We start from the raw sequence: 13,602 nt of genomic DNA on the forward strand, positions 1-13,602 counted from the left end.
ACCCTATTAAAGGATTTCAACACCTTGTTAGAAGTGTTCCCTGTTAAAGGACTTCAACTTACAATTAAGCACCTTATTAGATGATTTCAATACAGCCTATTAGGACTACTCTTTTAAGAGATTTAACTGACTCACCTATTAGAATGTCTCAGCATTGATCCTACAATTAGCATTCTACTACTTGATGATAGATCACCTCTATCCTACTGTGCACTTGATCCTTCTTGATTAGATGCCTCTCTATTGTTCACTATTTCCTTCCTCTATTCTACCTAACTGATTCTGCAATGCAATTTAGATCATAATACCTTGATCACCATGAATGTCCTAATTTTCATATGCAAAACTCTCTTCTTCTTTTTCTCTTTTTCTTCCTTAAGAAGACCTAGGTAACTTAGGGTTACATATGAATCAATGTCTATGATTCATCCATTTTCTACTTAAACCTTCCATTTACCTATTTGGATGCATGAAATGCATAGGGATTCTAACTTAAGATTCATCCTTATCACCAAAATATCATAATTCAATCTATAAGTCAGCTCAAAAATGGTCTACATAGTAGTTTGTGCCAATACAAACAACTATGACAAAAATCTGTTACTCAGCATCTGTAGTCCCTGATGCTCAACATATATTGATTTCAATACTATGAGTCGTAATTTGAATGACTTGGCATGCACTATCTACTTGGCTCCTAAATCACTCACCATATACTATCTGCTCGGAACTTGAGTGACTCAAAATATTCTAACTTATACATGTTGCACTTGGCATATACTACTTGTTCACCATGAACTAAGTAAATTACTTAAGTGTATGGATACTAAGTTGTCAAAACCAATCTGAGATCAACATTTCCTTGATTGAAAAAGATGTAGTTCTTTTCCCATACCTCTTGGCTTAGGTAGTAGTTAAGAAGTCCTAGATCTTTCATGTCAAATTTAATTGCTAAATCTTATTTACACTTTTCTATAAGATGTTCTTCTCCTATTATTACTAAGTTATCAACATATAATACAGGAATAATTATATCACCATAAACTATTTTGAAATATATGTTAGGATCAACTTCATTGTTTGAGTATCCCAATTTTTAAAGATATCTATCTATTCTTTCATACCATGCCCTGGGGGCTTGTTTAAGACCATATAGTGCTTTCTTCAATTTACATACATAGCAATTTTTTTCATGGGTGGAAAATACTTCTAGTTTTTTTTTGATGTATAGGACCACATAGGTCAGTGTGAGTAAGTATAAGTATAGCTTTTGATTTGTGTTCACTTTTGGGAAAGGACCCTTTTGTTTTTTTACCTAGAGCACATCCTTTGCAAGTTCTAGTACAATCATGTTTTAAACTAGGTAACCCTATTACTATTTTTTCTATGGATGGTAGGGCACAAAAATGGGGACGTCCAAGTTTTCTATGCCAAATTTCATTAGTATTTGAGATTTCATGACTTAGGGCTATATTTTGATGGCTACTAAGTTTGTACTTGAGATTCCATCTCTAAACCTAATGGTTATTCCATTCTTAATGTTGTAGTTCTCAGACTAGGATAATACTTTATACTCTTGGAAATTGATTCTATACCCTTGGTCTACAAGCCTAGAGATTGAAACCAAGTTTCTTTTTATGCGACGTACAATCAATACATTTTTTTGTTGAAGAGTGATACATGTTTTTAGTTTTATTGAACATGACCCAATTCCTTTTACCGGATATTTTTAATTATCCCCAATAGTTACTTCATTACAAGAGCATCCTTTAAAACTTTCAAAATTATCTTTAAAACTTGTTATATGATGAGATGCACCATTATCTATTATCTATGTATTTTTTTTGGAGTTGAGTTCACTTGAGAGGGCTAAATAAAATCCAAAATTTTCATCCTTTTCATCTTTGAATTCTACTAGGTCTAGTTGATTTTCTTCCATTCTAGACACATTTTATGAGTGACCAATTTTGTGACATTTTAAGCATTGAACTTTTGACCAATCTCTTTTCTTGTATTTTTTGTTAAATTCCTCTATTTTTTTTTGAATTGACCTTTCTTTCCCTTATTGTTGGTATTTGCTTAAAGGGATTGAATTTCTACCTCTTGATTTGGAGTGATTCATCTTGTAATTAATCTTGACTCTTCTTGGATACACTAATTTTTTAGTTGCTCAATTTTTGGAAGTTGAGGTCAAGAGCTTAGTCCATGAATAAAAGTTTTCCAAGTAAGGATAATCCTTTAAGGGATATAATAAAAATTTCTTTACATCCACTTGATTTACGATAGTCACAAGTTGATCTTTTAACTCTATGATTCTTAAAAAACAAGATGTAATAGACTCTTCATTGTTCACTTTAATGGCCAGTGTTATTGTTTTAACGTGAGCAATCTGCTGGTATTATTAATCTTGAATGTATTTTTGATGGCAGAGAACATCTCATAGGCAATTTTGAGAATTGACATTGATGGAAGTATATGATCCTTGACAGAGTCTATGATGATTTTCATAGCTTTATTATTCTATCTTTTCCATATTGTTTTTTCTGCATCATTTTTAGGCATAGACTTATTTTCCTCTATGCATTTTTCTAATTCCATTTCTAGAAGACTGATCATTACTCGTATTTTCCATGATGCAAAGTTGGAGACCCCTTCAAGTTTGTCTTCTAATCTTACATGACTCATCATAGTTTCAGATTGAGGATAATTTAATAAATTTAAATTTGAAAAAAAAAGGCTTGTAATGCCCTATTAGCTAGGTTTTGATACCATGTAAATGTATATGGATTTCTAATAGAGGTATACAAATGTTCAGATATAATCTAATTGAAGACTAAATTATTTTACTAATTATAATATATATAGATAAGACTTTATATTGATGAATTCCTTGTGATATGTTTACATTAGACGTTCCTTATTACTATTACATATTCAACATATATTCAAACATTGTAGATGATACTATGCATGTTATTGCTTTTGTGATTTTTCCTCATCTCAGTATTTCTCATTATATATCTTTTGGTAGGGTCATGTCTATAGAGAGACATGACTTTATGTGGGTTGTAGCCATGTAGGGTCATGCCCCTACATTGACACAACCCTTGCAAGCATTATAATCTTTTTCTTTGAAATGGGAACTCTACCTACAAAGGTTAATTATGCAAACATTGATCAATGGAGGTTTGAACACATTTTGGAGTCATTTAGACCTTCAAAATTGAACCTGAAGTTTTTATTCTAGGAATTCATACTACAAATCTGCAATGACATCAACAATACACATAATATGACAATGAAACTCATCTGGTAGGCAAGTATATCTAAGCTAAACCTCCATCTATAAAATAAAAGTATTCTAAGCTTTCAAGATAAACTTACTAAAAATTGCAAGCTTCTAGAAATAAAAACCCTATATTGAACTTTAAACTAAAATGACCTTTATTAAAAAGATAAAAATAGAAATAGTTTTTGTGTGATGCAAGATTTCTCTTACACCTATGATGCTTGTACATGACTACTTCATATAGAAACTTCTGATACACCTTGTTTCTCATGTCACCTTGCGAAATATTTCCCCTATGGAAATATGCCAGCTATATAATGCAATGTTCCATACCTCAATGGGATCTATATAAATTTCATAGAGCTAGTATATTTGTACAATAAATAACTCTCTTCTTTGACTAACATTTGTAACCTAGTCCTTCTTTAAGGTATTCACACATAGTCTTGGTAATAGACCTTTAATGAAAACCATCATAGAGATTATAGATCAACACATGAAAATGACTAATATAGGGAGGATCTTACAAAGGAATAATAGGGTAAGGAAATGATTCACATAAAAAGGACAAAGTACTAGAATAGGGAGGATCTCACACCTCCAAAATGGAAGACAAGCATAACTCGACTGAAATTTGTAAATACAAAGAGAAAATAAGATTCACCATGCCTCCAACTATCACAATCTTGACATTATAATGTGCTCTTGTGGATACTTCCCGAAGGGTTAAAAATAGTAGACATGAAAAAATATTTATGATTACCTAATAAATAGAAAAGGGCCCCAAAAGATATCATTATTAAAGCCATGCTACAAACAATCTTAATTTAATTATTTTAATCGTATTAAGGACATTACAAAATTTATTTTGTGTGCTCCTTTCTAACCCTCCCCTATGAACCCATCTATGAATAAGTGGTAAAAGTCAAAATTTATCTCTAGTTATACCAAAAAAAATCCCCAAAAATCACATGAATATGCAGTACTTGGAGAGTGTTGAGAAGAAATGATCACCTTTTGTTAAAAAATTTTTCTTGAAATACACTTCACACATACCACCACCTCGAGGATTAAATTTATTTTAATTTTTTATGTATGTTAAGAATTCCATGATTTCATCCTATTAGCTACTCTCTTATGTAATTCTTAAAAAATGGAGCCATCATTATTTTATTTGAATATTTATGCCCACTTGGAGGGATGGATGGAAGGAGGGAGGGAGTGATTTTAAGTTTTGACAAGGCCATTAATGATGGTGTAATTAGTGTACATTAATTATATTTTCCAATTCAAACTATTGGAAAAATCACTTTATCTTACAAGTCATTGTTGGTGTTTTCATTTAACTTATGTGTTTCAAAATATAAATATGTTATCTATTATGTAACACACTGCACAACCAATGTTGGACAAACTAGGATTTCCTCTTGATGCCCCATCAAAAGTAATTTTGATCCATCCTTTCTCCTAGTTCTCACTTCACATCATGTCTCTCTTTGGAAAATAGATAATCCATGAATATTGGTAAATGAGTGACTAATTATGTTATTTTGTTATCATAAAAAGCTTATCCTTTTTAATAAATCTTAATAATTCTTAATATTATTAAAACATGTATTATAACATCTTAAGTATTATAATATATTATATCCTTTTCATATAATATTTTGAGAAACAAGTGTCAAGTTAGTTAGGGTCTTTATAAATAATCTCTTACTTTCTATTATTATTGTATAATATTTGATACATCAATATAGCAACTTCTTCTTCTAAATTAATTTCAAAAGGTTCATATTTATGTACATTTAGGGAGAAATCAAAATATTTAATTTTTACATGTTACAATAGAAAATTATTTTTAAAACACAATTATAAAAATATTTTTATATAGTTTTTATTTGATTATTGAAACTTTTAAGAATACTAATATTTATTTTAGGATTTAAAAATTATTATAATTTATTATCCAATGAAAAATAGATGAGACTAGACAAATCACCCTTTAAAGTAGTCTATAATAAAAATTCATAAGTATTTATGATGAAATGTAAAATATAAAACTACACATGTAATTTTGGAATTCTTATTTATTTTTCTAATACAATACAAAATGTATTCTTATGTTTTGTAGGTTGAGCTTGATTATCCAAATGAAGCATTGGAGTCAATTAGTGGCAAATTTTATAATTTTAATGGCATGAAAATACTAACATCCATTACTTTTAATACCAATCATAAGAAATATGGTCCATTTGGTACTTCTGGGGGAGATACCTTTTTTACACCACCTCGAGGATGTAAGATATTAGGACTCTATGGAAGGAGTGGACAATTTTTGGATGCAATTGGAGTTCATTTAGTAATGGAGCATCCATGTGGACTATCCATTAAGGAAGTGTGAGTTATTTTGTAGTATTAAACCTCTATTGAATGTATATTCAAATGTTTATGTCATTGAATAACAAAGTTTTCTCAAATTGTCCCTAATAAATAAATATTTTATTTCAAAAGTTACAATACATTAATTTTTATTATTATTATTTGTATTATAATGTATGTGGATTTTTTTTCGTTTAGCAAGATAATTATTAGTTAGTTTTTCTTTTAAATGGATAATTTAGTAAAGTTGTGTACAATAATGGATCTAAAAAGTTGTAATTATATATATATATATATATATATAAGTAATTTTTTCAAGCATATATTGTTAATAATTTACATTTAGTGAATGAATAAAATTTATATAATATATTTAACATACTATACATTAACACATTTATGATTTATAATTATATTTAAATACTTTTATATAAAATCAAATAATATAACTAAAATAAAATTTATAGTTGTTAAATAATATCAAAATATTGTATACATTTAAAATCTATATAATTTTGCTGAAAACATTATGTATAACAAATAACTTGTTGGTAATTTTATTGCTAAATTTGAAATGTTTGTTGTTCATACTTAAAAATTAACAATAGATCTATATAAATTAGATTAAAAAATTAATTATTAATATTGTTTTAGAAGTTTCTAATCTTTCATAGAGATTTTTTTCCTTAGTTTAAATCAGTTAAAGAGTCTTCAAATTATGTACATTTGCATCTTTTTCTTCTTATAGACATTCAAAAATTTTGTTTGTACATTGAAAGGGCCTACCATCCATTATTTTTTGAAGATAGAATATCATCTCCATTATTTCAAAAATTTCTTCTTTTTATATAGAATAAACCCTTTTCAATAATTGACAATATTTTAGGTTGAACTAGTACTTCTAATTTTATAATATAATTAAAGAGGCATGAGAACTATTTAAAAAAAAAATTTAAAAGAGTTTTCAGATATTTATAAGTCATAATTGTCTTCTTAGCTAAAATCTTTATCTAAAAAAAATATTAAAGTGATAATTTGCAAAAGATATTACACATGTCTTTTGTTTTAATTTCTTTGTCTAATAAAATAATACTAGCATTAGGACATGGTCAAAGTGTATAGACGATATGTTTGGTAGAGTTTCAACATTGGACTTTATAATGAAGTCCAATATGATTGACCAATTCAGAGAAGTGTTTGATCAAAACAACAATGGACTATAGCAACATTTAGCATATAAACATTTGGAAAAGCACAATAAGATTTAGTTCTACAAAGTAGTATGTATTCATCTTATGATTCAAGAGGAATTAAAAGCATTTGGAAATCATAAGCACCAAGGGTTTCAGGAAAACACCTACACAAAATTATTTCCTAATCTGAACCCATGATAGTCTACAAGGTGTATTTACAAAGTGGTGTAAAGAAACTTCATGACTGCCCTTCGACTAGTGGAGAGGGTAAAGATGAGAGTGGCAAAGATGCCCAAATTCACTATTTGATCTAGTATATTAGTACATGCAATTGTAAACATACTCTAGTACATTCACTTACATTATTTGCAGTGTCATCATGTTCTGTTGTTCTAATACCTAGAAAATGGATATTATTCACTAAACAGTATGCTATATGATATATTTTCTCTCCTTTCCAAATATTACTTTCCCACTTGATCCTACTAAAGGATCATCACCAAGACATTGATCACCATCACCAGCTATTCTACTTTTTCCACTTGCAAAGTCAATACTACTAGCTTTAAAACTCGATATAGTTACCAATTCTCTTGCTAGAGGGAACCATTCATTGGTTTGAAGCCACATGTTATGACCTTTCACTATCTATAGATATAGTTCTAGGCATGCCATCCCTCAATAGTTCCTTCAAATCTAAGAGCTTTAGCCTATGACTGATAGATTATGCCACACAATAAAACCCCCAATTCCTATAGTTAAGATTGAGGTGATATAGGTACCATGCCACATAATTTTCCCATAAAGGTAAGACACTAAGAAGTGATGCAGTACAAGGAAAGAGAGTCCCCAATGGAGATATCCAAGCCCCTAGAAAATAACCACAAAGTGGAAACACAACAACAATGCAACAACAATGCAAGATCTGATACCAAACCACAACTCTGTATTCATAAAATAACTAATTACATGCATTATGCTTGACTGTATGGCCTTCCAATTAGGACCAAATAAAAAAAACAATTACAAAAACAATTCTACATGGTCCCTCAAGATCAAACTTACAAACACAATCACAACTAGTCCAAATCCACCACTGGATAAGAACACCACGAAGAATCTACACTTGTACCCTCTGGTCCCCAAGCAATCCTCTTGTTCTCAAGCTATAGCTCCTAGCTCTTCACAATTCACAACCTCTTCTCCAAGCTGGATTATAATACCTTAAAGACTACACAAGACCCCTTTCTTATGCCCAACTAAGCCACAAGTTAGCCTAGTTCATTACAAATTAAATCAAATCCCTTACATTAAATATATGTTGAGCCACAAGTCAACTACAACCCAAATTAGATACCCAAAGTTGGCTACAACACAAAATAGATACCAAAAGTTGGCTTATAGACAACTTGACACTTATAGGAACCAAGACCAGGCCAAGCATCACAAAAATGAGGTTGAGCATCAAAAAACTCCCAAGCACTCCTGAGCTCCTAGTGCATGCCAAGAAACCAATACATGTCAAACACTACAATGAATATCAAGCAACCCAATACAAGTCGAGCAACCAACACCTATCAAGCATAATAGGTTCCAACAAAGTTGTATCTGTCAAGTTCCTTCAGCAACTAATCCCCTTCAATGATTGAGATCCTCAACCATAACTAGACCCTTTAGCAGTTGAGCACCAGTGTTTAGTGACCAAGTCCACAACACTTATCCAAAATACCTCCAACCATTAAGGATTGCAAGAAATCCTAGGATGCTCTTGCATTAGAAACCCCAAGTTTGAAAAGATGTTCTCAACAGCTAGAAGAACATCTTTTGGGATTCAACACATGAATCCTAAACTAGTTCTTCACATATATATCCTCCAAATCCTCAACTTGCACACTCTTTTCCTTGTTCTTCTTCTACTTCATCACATGCATCCTAGGTGTGCTACAAGTCTTCTTCCCATGTTGATCTCCAACCTTCTTTGAATATCTCAACTATGTTGGAATATTCAAATATGGAAAGAGTACTTATGAGAGGGGGGGTGAATCATAAGTATCATACTTTTAGCCAATAAAACTTTTAACTGAAAGTAATTTGCATGCATGTAAATACATCAAATAAACATGTAACAAAACACATGCATCAATAACACTTAACACTAGAATTTGGTAACCCAGAAACCCTCCAGGAATAAGAAGGTAAAACTAGGGTGGGGATGATACCCACAAAAATTACTGTAGCAATATTGTTCAACCACTTCTGATGGTTTGCCCTATTAAAGGCCTGCCCTGTTAAAGGCTTTACACCGTGTCAATAGTGACCTAGTTAGAGGCTTTCAAACACTTAACATGAAGTGTTACCCTGTTAAAGGATTTTATCACCTAGTTAAGGGATTTATCAAAATAGCTGTCAAGCTAACCTATCACCATAGGATTTTTATTCTAATACAATTGCTAGAAAGTATTAGGTACAATTAACCTGACTGATTACAAACCTTGATTGCTGATTGCATGCACTTGTTCTTCTTTCTTTGATCTGGATCCTTTTTGTGATCTGATAATCCTCACTTCTGAAAATAGAATTCCTTGCGAACCCTTGTATATCTTCTCATACCTCTCATCTCTTACCTTTTACAATGAAGTTTCATCTTCCTTATAAAGACATTTGAAGATTTAGGGTTAGGTATGGATCAACAATCCATATTCAATCTTCATTTTTCGCTCAATACTTATCTTTCACTGATTGGTTGCATGCCTTTAGCATTTTTCTTATTGGCTGCATGCAAATTACATAGGAAAAATAAAAGATTCGATCTCATCATTAAATCCTTTGAGATTTACCTTATGTCGGCTGTAAAAATTGTTTGCATCATAGTTTGTGCAATTACAAACTTTTATGCTGATCTACTGAATTACTCAGCTCCTGAAGGGTAACTGATCTTTACTTGATATCTGATTTTCACTCAGTAGCTGATCTTCACTCAGCATCTGAAAACTACTCGGTATCTAAAGATTACTCGGCATGCATGATGTACTCGACATCCGATGTGGAATATGATTAAGTGTGTTGGCACTCCAGTGTCAAAAACATTATGATTTTAACAATCTCCCCCTTTGACATGAGTGACAAAAACACTTAACTGACCTTATAAGTACATTTACTAATCTGATTGGTATGTGCATATTGAAAACTTTAATCAAAATTTATGATTTACAATCTTATAATATATACCTCAAAAATTTTGTAACTCCCCCTGAGTTGATTGTGCCTTATCTGTATATTATTTGTATATCAATGCTCCTTCTTTGTATCTGTTCTCCCCTTATTAATCCGTATTCCCCCTTTACAATCTATATCTCCCCCTTTTTGACACTTATGTCAAAGAGTGTTTAAGGGTTAAGACCATATTTAGCCAAAAATGTGCTATTTACCTCCATAATCATTCTGAGAGCTGCATCCCAATTGTTCAAAGTGATTTCTAATGACTTATGTTGGATAGCAGTCTCGGCAGCAAGTTGAATAAGTCCATCTAATGTAGAAAGATTTGGATCTTTCTTGAGTACATTTTCACCATATACTTGCTCTTTATGGAGTATCTCTAAATGTGGGGTAATGGAGGACTGGAGCTGTATTACTTTGGCCTTAATATTGGCCTCATCTGCTGTTAAGAAAACTATTTCTTTGTGACTGTGAAGCGATTGAGAAAAATGCTTCTCACTTTGAGCTGGATCAGTTGGTAGTTGCATTCTTGAAATTTTTAAATTTCTTTCCAAGATCAATATCTTTTGGCTAGTTTCTTGTCTGAAGTATGAAAGATCACACAACTTTTTATACAGTGAGAATATATTCTCAAGTACCTTCTTTACCTTATCAATAAGCTTTTCCAATTCTACTTGTGACAGTGCAATTTGTCTTGATATTTTCTCATTTACTTTCCCTTGAAATTTTCTTTCTGACCATTCCATAAGTTTTGCATTGGTTTCTAGGTCTTCATTTGTCACCTGGTCAACAATATCTGTTAGTTGCTCTGTGATATGCTTTGACTCATCCGATGATTACAAACTGAAGGCATCCATAAAGATGTCCTTGATCTCATAAAGTGTTTTCTTATTTTTATACTCTTTCCTGAGTATTTCCTGTCTTTTCCTTCTATTTAGTGCATCCTGCACCTCATTGATTTGATCAATGGTTATTGATTTTGAGTCATAGCTCGGTATGACTATCTCTTCATCTAATTCAGGGTCTCTATAGTGAAGTACCCTTGCAATTCTGGCAGTACTAGATGATGGTATTGAAATCTATAATGGTTGGTGTGAAGGAGTTCCCGAGGTAGGAAAATTTATTAATGTTTGAATTGCCTCCTGTTCTTTAGGGGTTTTTACTATTTCCTCCTCCTTCTGTCTATCATGATCAATTATTGTTATCTGTGGAAGTGCACCTTGTATTTGTGCTGTAGGATCAGATGTAATGGTTTGTCCTGTTTGTTCCTTTCCTTGTTCTACAGCTGCACTTTGCTTTTGTCTTGCAGCATCAATTATACTAGTTGTTATTTCAAATTGATTACTAGTAGTTGTGATAGAAGGTGGTTTTTGTGTATTCACCTTATCTTTAACTATACTTTCTACTAGTTTTTGTAACTCATCTATACTGACCAATACTGATTCTGTATATAATATTGCTTTTCATGTTGATTGGTCAAGAATTCTTTTCAGATCTTCTGCAGTTAATGGATTGACATTCTGACCAGAAGTATCAAGAACATCAGTAATTGTTATGGTATCTGCAGGTGAGATGGATGCTTGTGGAGGGCTAGGGGGTGGCAATTGTGTGTCTTGCACACTCTGTTCTGGTTGCTGCTCTGGCTTAGCTGTTGCCATTATATCCTATTTTTGTGTTTCTTCCTCCTTTCCATCTTTCTTTTCTTCTTCTTCTTTCTTTTTTCTCCTCTCCTCTATTGGTATAGCTACTTCGTCCTTGTATTCTTCCTCAAGAAAAACTTCAATCTTTTTATACAAATTCTTCCACGATTTCATTGTTCTTTGAACAATCTCTTCCATTCTATTTTGAAGTATAAAGAATGCCCTATATTTGGGTTTAAACTTATTATTATGCCTTTTGACTACTTTGCTGACTTTTTCTCTGGTCAAATCTAGCAATACACTGGCTAGGGTTGATTCCCTCATCTCCTTCTCCATTTTAAAGCAAAAATGCCATCTGTCTTCTATAATTTTTGACAGCTCCTTTGGCAATTGACCATCTAGTTCAAGTGGGGTGTACTTGAACTGTGCCATCATTCCATACACTATTTCTTCTATCTTATTTTATTCTTCTTTATTAAATTTACTAAAATCAACTTCATTTAAATTATTCAAGTCACCACTTGCAATCCTTTTACATAGGGTATCAACTGATGAATTGTTTACCTATTCTGTTTGCTCTTCGTCATCAGTGTCAGGTTGACCCACATACTTTCTTCTTTTCCTCGGCTCTTCCTAAGATTCCTTGACTTTTTTCTTCTTGGAAACTTCCTCTTTAGCCTTTTGAGTAGAGGCTCTTGTTGATGCTCATGTTGTTGGCTTTTGAGGTGATGGAGTGGTAGCTTTCTTCATTCTGGGCTTGGCTGAAGGTTCTACTATTGCCTTTCTCTTCTTTGGCTCAGCTTTAGTTGGTGCTTCCTTGACTTCTTCTTCCTCTGCACCTTCCTCCTTATCTTCTCCAAGACCTTGGATTAGTTCTACTGGCCCTTGTTCCTTCTCATCTTCATCCTCTCTATCATCCTCTTCTTCTTCTGCCTCAACCTCAATTTCTTTGCCAAACTTCTTCTTGATCTTCTTAATTAATTTATCTTTCTTCTTCAATGTAGAAGCAATTTTTAATTTCATGTTTATTTTTTATCTTACCACATCATAAGTGCCAAAATGTGGTGCATTTTTATCTACTTCCTCTGCCAATAATGCAGTTATTGCTGCTGATGCCTCATCAATATTGATTTCATATCCAAATGGCCTTAGCCATCTTACCCTTGGAATTACTGCTTGGATGTAAGTAAAATCTATGTCAACTAAGAAACATATGTCATTTGTATGCTTTTCTACTAATGAAACTGGTATCCTTGACCTTTCCTTCATGGATTTCTTGAAATCCTCAAAATAGCTTGTCATCAAGGTATCAAAATTTTCTCCCATTTGCTCTATATATTCATTAATTTGTGCAATGATGGTTCTGTCCTTCCTCCATGCTAATTTACCAAAAGAAGGAAATTCATTCTGTACATAAAAGAATATGCAAACTAGGATTGCTCCAAATTTGCATTGTGTGCCCTTTGTTTTTCTTATGGCAGCTAGGTTTTCATTGATCTGTTGCAATTGCAGTTCTGCAAGATCATAAGTATGATCCTTTTTCACCAATTTTTAACCTACATCTACTACAATGTATGGTACATTGTTGAGTCAACTGGATTGATAGAATTTGTGAGCAATGACTCTAACAACAAATTCTACTAGAGGATCATGTATGGTATGAATTGTCATTCCTCTTTTGTTCCATTGTGCACCAGTATTCCTTTCAATGACCTCCTTTGATTCACTTCTTAGGGTTTTGTACCGATCTAGGATTGGGTACCCTGTTACTCTATGTATAATTTCCTTTGTCAATTTGATGGGCATATCTTCTAACCACAAGTTTCCACCATGGATTCTGCTCAATACAAGTCTAATCCATTTAGTTTTGAATACGGTGGGAAAA

This window comes from Cupressus sempervirens, chromosome 7 (genome assembly GCF_028749045.1).
Source record: "Cupressus sempervirens isolate cs-2001-9-10 chromosome 7, ASM2874904v1, whole genome shotgun sequence".
Taxonomy (NCBI): Eukaryota; Viridiplantae; Streptophyta; class Pinopsida; order Cupressales; family Cupressaceae; genus Cupressus; species Cupressus sempervirens.